Genomic DNA, 13967 nt, shown 5'->3' on the forward strand with positions numbered 1-13967 from the left:
TCTTGGTGCATCTGCAGAAGGCAAGGAGAATATTGAGAGAGGAACATCCTCACTCATCAATTCTAAACTAGCTAAATGCAATCTGCCCTGCAAAGAAAAGTGTGTTCAAACAGGCTACACATGGGTACTGGCTGATTGAAGGTTTACCTCTTTTCTTGGATTATCCTTAACTCCACATTATGTGAATGTGGGACTGCTGCTAACATAATTGACCTGTCCCCTCCTTGTGCTCCAGGTAGTTGGAATCAGCTAAACACCTCATGGACCAATGCGCACATGCAAGAAGAACAATTACCACCCCCAGCTATAAAGGACTATTTAAGGAGGCCTCAGAGACAAGACTTTTGTGTGACTATCACCAAAAATGTGGTGATGTGTGTGACATCTCTGGCAGCTAAACACCTCATGGACCAATGCACACATGCAAGAAGAACAATTACCACCCCCAGCTATAAAGGACTATTTAAGGAGGCCTCAGAGACAAGACTTTTGTGTGACTATCACCAAAAATGTGCTGATGTGTGTGACATCTCTGGCAGCTAAGAAATAACTGTCTTAGGACTGATTTCCCCTTTTGAAACCAAATGGATGATGTCCACCTCAGCCAGCAATTCCTTCACAAACCAGGGATGCTTCTAAAGGTTCTGGTGAAAGATGACCCTCCTGATTGAAACCTGAGCCAGGAACAAGAGACTAAAGACATTTGGATGGCAGGGAAATTGGAACCTGTGAATTGAAACTGTCCTGCTGGAAGAACCTTGTAATGATGTAAAGAGTTCAGATTGTGTCAGCTGTTGCTGTTGTGTGTTTGTCAAATTACAAGTCTATCTGAATGGCTTATATGAGATGCTACTGTTTGGGATGCCATAAGGACAGTAACTAAAGGTAAAGTTGAGGAGGGTGTCTATAAATTGGACTAAACCTTGTTGAAGGTAGTAGGTTTAACCACTATCCTTTATTTTAGTTCAGTGTATTTCCTAATTGAAACAAAAACAAATGCAAGGCTGCTCAGGAATTCAAACGCTCTTGGAGTTTTAGCTAGGTGTCTGGGAAGGATCGTGTGTGGGTGGATGAAGGAGAGAGCTCAGAGGCACAGAAGGAACCAAGGAAGAAGAAAGCTTCAACAAAGCCTAAAACAGCACTTGTGTGTGGCCTGGGGAGAAGCCTTTAAAGTTGACTCTTGGGGCAGGTGCTGCATAAAGGTAGGAAACTTGCTGGTTATTTGATTCATCCTGCATTCAGGACCACATGCACATTCTTGTAAGTAAACAGAATTGCACAAGATAACTGATTCCAGCCCTTGTTATGCAGTGAAATGGCTTTTCTCAAGCAAATCATTCCCTTGTAAAATCTGATGCAACACTTATTCCTCAAAGACCAGAGTGAGAGTACTGCCCGGGGTTGGCTTAAATATATATGTTTCTCTCTTCCTGTTTGGAGAGCTTTGATTGCAGGGTAGAACACCATTTTTTCTTCTTGGTTCTTTTGACTGGTTAGAGGTGTTACTGAATTAGTGGTTATGTGCAACTGGCTTACAATCTTACCCTCCCTCCCTCTTTTTCCACCCCTCTGCAAGAATCTTTCTCACCTCCTTCTCTCAAGAAAGTAGGATGTCTTATTGGTTATTTTTTTGTCATCGTCATTTTCTAAATCTCTACTTTGAGGATTGTTCTTTTTTTTTTAAATCAAGGGGAGCTATCAGCATTCACAGTTGTTCCTGTGACATTGTGTTAGAAAGTGTGTTGATGAAGTATGGCTGATGAATTCCCAGCACCAGATGTTCTTTCCAACTGCTGAGGAATAAATGAGAACGACATACAAATATGTTGCACAGTAATCATGGTGAACTAGCAACATCTGGTCCATTTGCAGGTGCCCTGTGCTGCCCCAGTGGTATTGTATTAAACTTAAACTCTCTGCATTGAATGACCAAGGTAATTAATGCATGTATTTGTATTGCATCCGGGAATGGGGAAGGAAGGGGGAATAGCTGATTCTGTGGAAACCAGACTCCCATTATTTGTTGAAGGGAGGCAACTGAAAATAACTGAGTGGCTTTGTTTTTATTTGGAAGCCAAAATTTCAGATAATCCAGCATTTGAACAAATGGGGGCTAACTAACTGAGGTGTCTGTGGATAAAGAAAGCATCTTTATTTGGTGGTTTATATACTTTTTGAACACCTTGATTTCATTATTTCTGGAGCTGCAGACACAACTACCCATTTTACTGTTTGGGTTTTTTTGTGGGTCTCCTAGACTTTGCAAAACGGATTCTTCATCTAAGTGTGGAAGCAAGAGTACAGCATAGTGACCTTGGAGTAATACCATCTACACTGATATGATGGGGAGGCAAATTTGGCCCTGGATATAAGATTTGTATTTGACCAGAATAGGATTAAATCCAATTATTTCTTGCTCCCCCCTGAAGATTTGGTCTGCTGCAGCTTTCTTCTAATCTGGGCACTAATTCAGAAGGGCAAGCTACTTGTCAACACCTGAAGAGTACAAGCCCATGTAAACATGTGGCTCCAAGACTTAATTTTGGTTACATGGATACAATCCCTGTTGACTGTAATTAGGAGTTGCATCAATATAACTGATTAGGTGTGTTTGGGACCAGCAAACTTTCAGCTCTTCCCTGAAGTTTCAGATTGTAGAAGTACACTTAACATTGAAAGCTCTTTTGCTGAGCAGTACATTAGAGGCAGATCTTTTGATATCCTTTGCCTTTTAAAAAGGCTTTTTGGGGCAGGGTTAATGACATTCCTGCCAGATGGTTAATTTAAAATGTGTTACTCTGTCTCACTCTTAAAGCCCTTATAGGCATTTTCAATGTAACATGATGCACTTACTGTAAGTGAAGTTGCAGATGTCACAATGAAAATGTAGGAGAATGCACTTAGTTCCTTTTCTATTCACAGAGTTGGTATCAATTAGATCATGAGGGTTTTTTGGGGGCAGGGGGGGAGTTGTGGAGTAAAGACAACAGGAAATTCACAGCATGTCTGAAATATCAAATGCCGAAGTGGCTTACAAAGTACTGATGCCTCCATCACCACACTCCCATGCCAACCTGAATGAAAAGAGAAAGTGGCTTTGTTCTTAAAGCAAATGGAAAAAAAATTCTTTAAACAATGACAAAAAATGGAGTAGCTGTTTCACATAAAAGCTCAGAGCACAAAAGTGAAGCCCTGATACTTATTCTATGGGGGAAGAGGAAGGGGTCGGTGGAAGGCAGGGGAAGCTACTTATCTGTGTATGATGTTTGAGAAGTGTTTTTTCTCCTGACAGCCCCAGTGCATCAAGGTATGGTTGGGCCGTATTCTGGATTATTCTTTCATGGAAGTAAGGTTGTGACAGACTTCCATCTAGTCCACTTCTTGGTCAAGTGGCCTTATGGCAAGGGTGGGCAAAATGGTGGATCCAGCTGATGGCTGGACTTCATTTCCCAGCAGCCCCTGCTGATGTGGCTGGGGCCTGTTTCCATGGAGACCCCAGCAGCAGCCACACTGTGATCGCATGAGACCAGGGTTTCCATGCCCCAGCAGTGCTGGCAAGGCATGCGGCAGGGCACAGAGCTGCTCCAGAGTTCGGGTGGCATTTTGAGGTGGTGACAGTGTTGTCCACAGCCAGGGCAGAACCACAATCTGCAGCCTGCTTGCCCTGGGCAGGGGTGTGCAGGCAGAGGATCGCGGCACTGCCCTGGCTTCTTGCATCAGTGACAATATGGTCTGGAGCCAGGGCAGAACTGTGATCCACTGTCTGCATGCCCCTGCCCAGAGCACGCAGGCTGCAGATCACAGCTCTGCCCTGGCTCTGGATCATGCTGTCACTGCTGCAAAATCCCCAGTGGGCTCTGGAGCAGCTCCCTTCCCTGCTGTGTGCCCTGCCAGCATGTCTGGCACTAGGGGAGCTTGTGGGGGGGGGGCTATAACCACCCCAAAATTCCTTGTAGCCCACCATAGCCACCCCTCCCAGCAGCACCACCACAACCACTGCCCACCTTGCACAGGTAGAGGCAGCTGAACGCACCCCACTCCTGCACACGGCACAGCACCCCCTCAAGCCCCCCACCAGGAAGAGGATGGCACTGCTACTGACTGCTAGTGCTGCTGGGTCTGGTCTCTATGGAAACCCCAGCCCTAAGCTATCACAGCATGGCTGCTGCTGGGGTCTCCATGGAAACTGGCCCTAGCCACGCGGGCAGGGGCTGCTGGGAAATGGAGTCTACTGCTGGCTGGATCTGGCCTGTGGGCTGGACTTTGCCCACCCTTATCTTATGGACAGGAAGTAGCATCTTACTGAGGTTTAGATTCAATCTCTTACTGTCCCTGAGCTACTGAGGGAATTTAGGAAGTCAGTTCCCTTCCCCCATGGCTCAGTTTCTTTTCTTATAATACAGGTAAATGATGTTCTCTTCCCATGTGATAAACTTGGAGATATAGGTATGAGTTATTGTTTTTGGATCGTGGTCCAGAGACACATTTTCAATTAGTGTGCCCAGTGTGGTGGTGTTATCCATGATCTGTTGCACCTAAATCTTCAAGAGTAAAAGTGTGGGTAGGCTTCAGAGTTGAATAACTGATTTTTTTTAAGCATTTATATTGGATATGATATTTTATTATAACCGGGCAGTCCCATGTTCTGTCTGTCCAGTATGGGAGAGCTTGTTCTGTAGTAATCAACAATTTGTCTGCATGCTTTGTACCAACTTTTTGTAAGTTAGGTTTGCCATGAACAGATTTCTCAAAGTGCCTTGATGGTTTACTTTTCTCTGGTATAGTAAGACAAGATTAATGAACCATGAGAAATGGTAGATTATTTCTTAACTGTGGAATATCAGATGAGGACAGTGGGTTCCTGAATTGTGATAGAAAGAGGCTATGGCAGGTAAATTTTCTGTTCTCCTGGGTGTAATGATCTTGTTCTACTTCCATTGTTTTCAAAGGCTTGTGATGTTGCCTCACTGTGAGCAGGCTTCCCATGCAGGTGTAATGTTGCCTATAAAAGGTGGTAGGTGATCTCTTTAGCCCTGTGTTCTTTTACTTTGTTTAGCTCCTTTCCAGGGGAAACAGCTGTCCAAAGGAGGGGATAGTTCCCCTGCCCCATGATGCCTGGGTTGACCAGGAGCAATTTGCTCCCAGTCAGCTGTCTACACATGCACTACTGCATAGCAGCTACCGCACAATAGTGACTGCACAGTCGCACATGATCTGGATTTTTTTGCTATAAACTACTACTGCTGGGAACTCATTTTTATTTACTACTTTAGCTTGCTAGTTAGCCATTTTTGGCAAGAGGTGACTTTGATCCAAGGCTGCATCATTCAGCTTCTTAAAACAAGGAAGCAAGTGTGTCTACAGGTAGTAGCCAACCATGCAGTAGACTAATTTACAGCACAGTAAATGCTGTACATGTGTAGATGGTGATGCCTTGCTGCACAGTAGATTAGTCTACTGCACAGTAAAGCATCTCATGTAGATTTGCCCAGCTAGATTATTCAGTGGGGGAGGGCAGGAAAATACCTTTTCTCTGAATACATTGGACTGCTGCCCAATCTTCTTGTAGGTTTAGATATTTTTGGTGATTTATTGGACTGGTACTTCCAATACAGGTTTATATCTTCGGGGCGGGGTGGGGGGGAGAAGAGGGGGGAGTTGTAATATTAAGGATTTTTAATTCTCACCAAGTTTTCATATTTTAATGTTAATTTCAAGACTTTGTGGCACTGTATCTTTTTTATTTTTTTGAATTTCTGTATAGATTTGCTGTTTATCTAAGTGCTAATACTTCCAGATGTTAGTTTCCCTGAGTTATGACTGTCAGGTCAGTACTGTGATGTATGAAGTCTTTTATTTATATTAATAGCCTTTCTTTCTATTTTTTTTACACTAAGTATGTATCCTTATCCAGAAAGCTCAAGAATAATCCATCATTTTAGGGGTGTACCTCTTTGTTTTTACTGTCATTCATGTCACTGCAATCTGAATGCAATATTTCAGATTCTCTGAACCTGGTACTCCCTCTTTCCTGAGGGGGTCTATATCGTTCTGCTGAGATCTGGATTTTTTTTGCTATAAAACTACTATTGTTGGGAATTCATTTTTATTTATGACTTTAGCTTGGTAGTTAGCCAGTTCTGGCAAGAAGTGATTTAGATCCAAGGCCGAATCATTCAGCTCCTTAAAACAAGCAAGCAAGCAAACCCAAAAGGTTTTACAGAAGCTCAGATGCATCAATTGCTGATCTTTCTGGGGAAAATGAAAGGGTAATAGTTAGAGAGTTACTTAAAGTGCACAGAGGGAAAGTAAAAATCGTGGACCACTTGTGGCACCTGGCACCATTTTCATGGTCTTTTCATGGTGAGCCTCCCTTTCCCCACAGCACTGATTGGCTGAGGGGCCCCAGTGGCCCTGCCCTTCACCACGGATTGGCTGAGAGGGCTGCCCTCATCCCTTGCTGCTGATTAGCAGAGGGGGATGGTTTGAATAAAAGGGAGCCCTCTCAGCCAATCCAGTTTTCGCTGTCATCACAGAAACTACCTTTTTTCATGGTCTCTGTGTGTTACGGCACGGGGTCCCCAAGGATGTCTAGGATGCCCCTGGGGCTCCATGATCATGCCAGCTCTGCCCGAGGGTGCCTTCTAATCTCACCTGCCATATCTTGTTGGAATAGTAATAAATAGGGAAGCTGCCCATGAGTTTCTGCGCAGCCATGGTCCTGTCACTCCTAGACCCTACTGGTCCTTGGGCTCCTGGCTGGGTCCCTCTCCAAGTCAGTGCCTCATGGGACACCTTAAGCCTTATGGAGTAATTGCTTGGCTCCGAACCTCCCCTATACCATGCTTCATGCCTCACAATTTTTATATGACTGTTGTCACCTCTGTTGGGCCTTGGCCTACTTGACCACTACCCCTTTAATGTGGCTAGGCCTTCTAGCTTAGGCCCACAGTATTGGACCGGGCTTTTTTACGCTAACTCAACTCCTTCCTTTCCTGTTACTGGGGCCCTGGCCCCTGTCTGCTGCATACCTGTGGCATCAGGCCCTCTGGCCCTTTACTGCTGCGCCTCTCTGGCGCCGGGCCTCTGGCCCCTTGTGTGCTCTGTGCTTACACACACCCTCCTTTTTACAGGCTCTGTAAGTACTCGAACCCCAAGCCAACTGTTGACATTGCCCAAGGTGATCACATACCTCCTCTGGGCACTAATGAGGCCTCTGTACCTCCCTCACAGTCTCATCCCAAACCACTGGTTCAAATGACAACACAAACATCATCCCCTGGGCCATTACATAACAATAATGATGTGGTCATACTCTGCCCCATGCAGGTGTCGACTAATTCCCTCATAAACCTGCTGCCCAGGCAACCTGCAGCGGTGGAGCTCCGCCTAGCCTGCATGGCTCTCTAGCTAGGCTGCTTCTGCCCTTAAAAGAGCAGATACATCTTAGTGCCTTGCAACACTGTGAAAATCACAAAATCACAAATTGAGTAGACCCTTAGTAATGGTCAACTCTGCTACTAGAGAACTCCTATAATTTTCCCAAAAGTAAAACATGACTGTGCACATGGGTGACTGGTGCCTCCTGGCTCTGGGGGGACATCAGTGGCCAATCACCAATGAAGGGGTGTGTTCTCCAGTGGCCAATTGTCAATTGGGGGGTGGGGATATCCCCCAGCGACCAATCATCGACCCCAAAAGTGATGGCAGTGAGCCGGAAGTGCCACCAACACTTCTCATAAGAGGCACTGGCTGACAATCCCTACTCCCTGGCCGGTGAGGGCAATTTCAGGGGGGGCACGTCCCCTGCCCCGTACCTCCCCTACGCGTTACCTATGACTGTCCAGATGGATGAAATTAATCCAGGCTTTTTGTCAAGAGCAGAACTGTAGAAGACTGGAAGTTGCTTACCTTTGCATTGCTCGGGAAGGGTAGATTATGGCTGTGGCTTATAAGAAGATATGGGTATTTTGCCCCCTACAGAGCTTTTTTTTTTTTTTTTTTTTTTTTTTTTTGTGGTGATTCATCTGCCTGATCCTGAACTAGAGACATGCAGACTTTGGATTTCATCCAGACTTCTTTATGCTGCTAACCAGATCTGAATGTGAACTACTTACACTTAAAAAAAAAAAAAAGTTACGTCCAATACATGAAGGCTTCAATTAATGGATAAAGTTAAGGGTCTCCCGCTGAAAAACCTGTGAATATGTTACTTTGTATTGAAAGATGTCCTGTAAAAGCATGCAGTTAAAGCAGGGGAATGCTAGAGGATATTATGGAGAGTCAGGGGAGCTTGCTTGTACTACCATCTCTACTACTAGCCCCTGAGTAAGTTTGGCTTCTCTCTTATGTTTTGGTTTTCTGAAAATAAGAATAATAAAACATGCCTCATGTAATATGCTATGATGCCCTATATAATGGCAAACAGGTGGAATTATGAAAATAAATGATGGAAATATGTTTATTAGGTTGGTTAGAGCCCCTACTTGGGTTCAAGGTGGGTAAGGGAGAGGTCCCAAATCCTAATTCTGCTCTTAAGCAGAGGAGGGATTCAAACCTGGTTTTCCCCCTTGGCATAATCACTGGCTATTCCACAGGCTCCTTCTCTCTTTCCCCCCCAATTTCTGCCTAGTGAATCCAGTCTGAATCTGAGAAACCTTCTTGATGAAATAAGCATGTTCCAGTGGAGTGTTCAACAAATAGGCATCATATCATTTTTACTTTCTTCCAACTGGAGGAGAAGTGTTTCCTTTTCAGGTTAAAAGATAGAGGTGGCAGGAAACCATCCTTGGGTTCTAATTCTGACTCCAACATTAGACTTTGAATCTTGGGCACCCCATTTTTCTCTTTCTCATCCAGTTTCAGCACCTTCATAGACTTCATAGACATCAGGGCTGGAAGGGACCTCGGAAGATCATCGAGTCCAGCCCCCCGCCCATAGGGCAGGAAGTCAGCTGGGGTCATAGGATCCCAGCAAGATAAGCATCCAGTTTCATCTTGAAGGTGTTCAATGAAGGCGCTTGAACCACCTCCGGTGGCAGGCTGTTCCAGACCTTGGGGACTCGGACAGTAAAGAAGTTCTTCCTTATGTCCAGCCTGAAACGATCTTGAAGTAGTTTGTGACCATTCGACCTCGTCATCCCTTGGGGCGCTCTGGTGAATAAACGTTCCCCCAGATGCTGGTGGTCACCCCTGATAAACTTGTAGGTGGTCATCAGATCACCCCTGAGCCTGTGCTTTTTCAGGCTAAAGAGCCGCAGGGCTCTTTAGCCCACCAGGGCTCTTTATGCCCACCTGGCATAATCACACGCTAAATGGAGCCTGGATTGATTCAACAAAGTTAAAATGTCAGTGGTTGTTTGGAGAGGGTGGTGAGGGTAGAATTGTCCAGGGGTTTGGCTACCTACCTGGGACACACGTGATCAGGATTCAATTCTCTGCTGCACTGTAAAATTTTTGTATGACTTTGGGCAACTCAGGCAGACTTTGTAAAATGAAAAAAATCATTTTCCTTCCTCGCTGGGTGTTGGGTATGACTCTGTTAGAGACCATTAGACTGTCCTTTACTGCTACAGTATCTGAGGGGGAGGGGGATCATAAAAGTATTTGGGTTGTATTTTTTACTTTGGTGTTGCCAGAGTTTGAATTTTATCCTGAATGATATATTGATAGGGATGGTGATGCTGGGGGAGGGGGGGAGAGGGGGGGAAGTGTTTGATTTAAAAAAAAAAGAAACCCCCAGAGTGAAGCCACTGTGTCCCTGGGGAAGGGTACTGTGTTACCTGAAAGGTTGTCTAAGTCTATCCCAGTTTTGCAGTGGTTCCAGTAAAAGATATCACCTATAAAAATTATTTCCCTATTTATTAATCAGCTTGTGCTGCCTTCAAGCTGTATCCAGCCATCCAGGTTGCATAGATAAGCTGCAAATCACATGTACAGTGCACCTAAGAATTTCAGAAGAAAACCCCAAATTATATTTTTATTATAATGTTATGGTCTTTAAGCTAATTGCATGCTATTTTAGGAGATGATTCAGCCCCCTCCCCACTCCTTTAATGTTGTGGATTGGTAATAAGATATTGGAAATGGCTTAAGTGTTGATAGATTTTATTTTTAAAGTGGAATAACTTCTGAGTCACAAAATAAAAAATATTCAGAAACTCTGCTAAACGGGGAAAATAAACACTCTTTATTTTACAGTGCTATTGTAAAGTAACATTCTGCGACACATTATAAAAGTAGCTTTGGATCCATACTACTTCATAGTGTTAAGTTTAGATTCACTCTTCCATACTGTTATAAATTGATTATTGTCAAAAAACCAACCCCTCCGTGCTAGTGTAAATCATTTTAATATGCAGCAACAGACAAGGATTGTCTCAAATTCTGCTGTCTGAGATGCATCCCACTCACAGGGAGGAGAATCTAGAATAATTGCTTATTAGCTTGGATGAATTCACAAGAAAATCTCAGTAGGTGCTAAGTTTCCAGATCCGATAGAATGAATGACAGCTGGATCTCTGAAGCTCAGACTGGGCTGTGATCTCTGTGAGTCAGTGCGTATCTATCTGGGGCTCACTTGTGAATTATCCAGAGCATCCTGAACCTGATTTTTCTTCAATGGGAGAACATCCATTGGAAAATTGTAATGAGAGGAAGTATTTGGGAGCAGCACAGCAAAGGCACTGCATCCAGCGAAGGTTCAGCAGATCCTGGCTGGGGACATGGGTTGCTGAGGGCAGAACAGAAATGGAAGATACTTTGGGTCAAAAAGGAAATAATGGGAAGGGTTTGCTTAGTCTCCCAGGCTAACTTAGTGGGTAAGGTCTCTGGGGAACTGATGCTTTATGAGGAAAGAGCTTTAAAAGTTCTGAGGCCTGCAATTTTCTTTCCCTTGTCCAGCTGGTGAAACCACCCACCATGTGACAGACTGTATGCTCAGCCAGGCAGGGACTGGCCTTCCTTGTGTGTCTGTATATTATTTAGTACAGAAGGAAAGCTCATTGGTGCTACTTCAGTACAATGCAGACAGGAGAACAGGGCCTTTTTACATCAAATAAAACCTCATCTTTAACAGGCTGAATAGTGAAAGGGGTAGAACTTGTTCATGTAGCATATGCATATCAATGATTTCATATAAACACATTTCTCCATGTAATCTCTGCTTAATCTGCAGCCTCAATTTGAAAAGTCTTTCTTAAGGGTGTAAACAGACACAGCGTTTCTCTTTGGACAAAATCTTTTGCCATGGGATCCTACAGAAGCACAAATCCATCATCCAACTTCAAATATCTGTGAAGTATGAGACAAAATGTGCTGATACTTTTCCCCCAGGGACAATGATGAACATGAGCTGCCAGTGTGATGCTGTAGTTAACAGAGCTAATAGCATACTGGGATGCATTAGCTGATGCATTGCAAGCAGGGCTAACGAAATGATACTTCTCTACTCGGCACTGGTGAGACCCCAGAAGAGGACTGTCCAATTGTGGGTGCCACGCTTCAAACAAGACATGGAGAATCTTGAAAGGGTCCAGAGAAGGTCCACAAGAATAATTAAAGGCCTGGAGGACAAACCTTATGAGGAAAGACTAAGGGATCTGGGACTGCTCAGCCTAGGGAAGAGAAGACTGGGTGGGGGGACTTGGTGCCCGTCTATAAGTATGTAAGAGGTGAATATTGGGAGCCAGGAGAAAAACTGTTCACTAGGGCACCCCAGGGGAAGACAAGGAGCAATGGCCATAAATTGTTAGAGGATGGTTTCAGGTTGAATGCAAGGAAGAACTTCTTTATGTTAAGGGTGACTAGAATCTAGACTAGACTTCCCAAGGAGGAGGGGCAGTCTTCAAGAGGAGACAGGACAGACACCTTGCAGGAATCATTTGATCTCAGCAGTATTCCTGCCCAGAGCAAGGGGTTGGACTTGATGATCTTTTGAGGTCTCTTCCAGCCCTTAATTTCTATGATTCATATGATTCTATGAAATCTGTGTACGTCTGTGTCAATTAATCATGGGTCATTCAAGTTAATTCTAGGCACAAGACTGTCAGGCTGTTCCTGGTAGAGGACCTGCCTCCTGAGGATGGCCATGGCACCTTGGAAGGTACTCTACTCCTCTTCCTCACTGTCCTCCCCAGGGTCCCACCCTCTTCTTTCCTGCTACGTCTTGATAGACAATAAAATACAATTTTTGGAAGGTTTCTCTCAGAATACCAGAGTGAGCCTTGATGTGCTTCACTCTGCCCTGCTTATCATTGGGCTGCCTTGGTCTGGCGCAATCTTTTAACTCAATTCCTTGAGCCAGGCATTTCTCCCTAAACTAGCTTCAACCTTCTCACTCTCCCTCTTCAGGCAGGCTCTGCAGTTTCATCCCCTCTACTAGTACCTACAGTCTTCACCCCAAACCAGGCCTTAATCAGGCTCCCATGCTAGCCAGCTGACTGGCAGTCTTTCTCTGGGCTCTCATGCTAATTAACCAAATGCACAGTGCCCTTCCCCCAGGCACCTGCAGTGCTTGCCCTACTCCTTCAGGCACTCCCATGCTTCATGGCCCTAGTAACAGACTGACAGTTCTGCAGTTTGTCGTACTACAGCATTCACCCTGGGAGCGGTTAGGGCCCTTGTTACAAATGGCAATTCAGCATAGAAAGACTGTGTGTAAAGGGCTGTGCTGCTTCTCTTTTTTTCCCCTGAGTTTGGACCAAATCAATGAGAACCATCAGAAATGAGGTTTCTATTTATAGCCTTAGAAATGCAGGCATGTACGCTGCCTATACACATGGTTGGGGGTGCGTGGAGGGCGCATTTTAATTCAAGTGTTTCCTGGACAGCTGCTCCAAGTCAAATAGCTCACCATCACATGTGTTAAGTCCCCATGCATTTCAAAATGGCCACAGGATGCTTTATCTTCAGTGAGGCCCTAAGGGACCGTGACCACAGGGAGAGGGGAGTTCAAGAGGAGTGGTTGCTCCTCAAGGGAGCGATCCTCAATGCACAAACTAAGTCTATTCCATCTCGGAGGAAAGGCAGCAAGAGGGCACAGCAGCCCCCCTGGCTCTCCAGGGACATAGCAGACCTCCTGAGGCTAAAAAGAAAGGCCTACAAAGGGTGGAGGATGGGAGTCACCTCCAAGGAGGATTATTCTGCACTGGTCCGGTCCTGTAGGGAGCAGACCAGGAAAGCCAAGGCTGCAACTGAACTCCAACGAGCTTTGAGCATCAAGGACAATAAGAAGTCCTTTTTCAGATATGTGGGGAGCCGGAGGAAAAGCAGGGGCAACATTGGACCCCTGCTGATCCAGATGGGGCAACTGACAACTGACGCCCAGGAAAAAGCCAACCTATTAAATAGGTACTTTGCGTCAGTCTTTCATCAGTCCCATGGGACGCCCATGCCCGCTACAGGGCCGGGAAGTCCGGGTGAGGGTGATCCCCTGCCCTCCTTTAATGCTGACTTTCTGAAGGAACATCTTGAGAAGCTGGATACCTTCAAGTCAGCTGGCCCTGACAATCTTCACCCCAGGGTACTCAAGGAGCTGGCGAGCATCATAGCCCAGCCTCTAGCACGGATCTTTGAAAACTCTTGGCGCTCTGGTGTAGTGCCCGAAGACTGGAAGAAGGCCAATGTGGTGCCTATCTTCAAGAAAGGGAGGAAAGTGGATCCGGCTAACTATAGGCCCATCAGCCTGACTTCTATCCCGGGGAAGATCTTAGAAAAGTTTATTAAAGAGGCCATCCTTAATGGACTGGCCGACGCCAACATCTTAAGGGATAGCCAGCACGGGTTTGTTGCGGGTAGGTCTTGCTTGACCAATCTCATTTCCTTCTACGACCAGGTGACCTATCACCTGGACAAGGGAGAAGAGATTGATGTCATATATCTTGACTTCAAAAAAGCCTTCGATCTGGTGTCCCATGATCGCCTCTGGGAGAAACTGGCCAATTGCCGCCTTGGGTCCTCCACGATCC

The 13967-nt window shown here is 45.2% G+C and overlaps 1 protein-coding gene across 1 annotated transcript in view; it reads left to right on the top strand.

The window, feature by feature from the left end:
- The first annotated feature begins 512 nt into the window (after positions 1-512).
- The window catches only part of NOX4 (NADPH oxidase 4), a 285490-nt gene continuing 272035 nt past the window's right edge, over positions 513-13967 (top strand). Inside the window, exon 1 of the mRNA XM_025200844.1 lies at positions 513-1202. The gene's annotated coding sequence lies outside the window, so the exon portion shown is untranslated. The remainder of the gene's footprint in view (positions 1203-13967) is intronic.

This window comes from Alligator sinensis, unplaced genomic scaffold, assembly GCF_000455745.1.
Source record: "Alligator sinensis unplaced genomic scaffold, ASM45574v1 scaffold602_1, whole genome shotgun sequence".
NCBI classification, from domain to species: domain Eukaryota; kingdom Metazoa; phylum Chordata; order Crocodylia; family Alligatoridae; genus Alligator; species Alligator sinensis.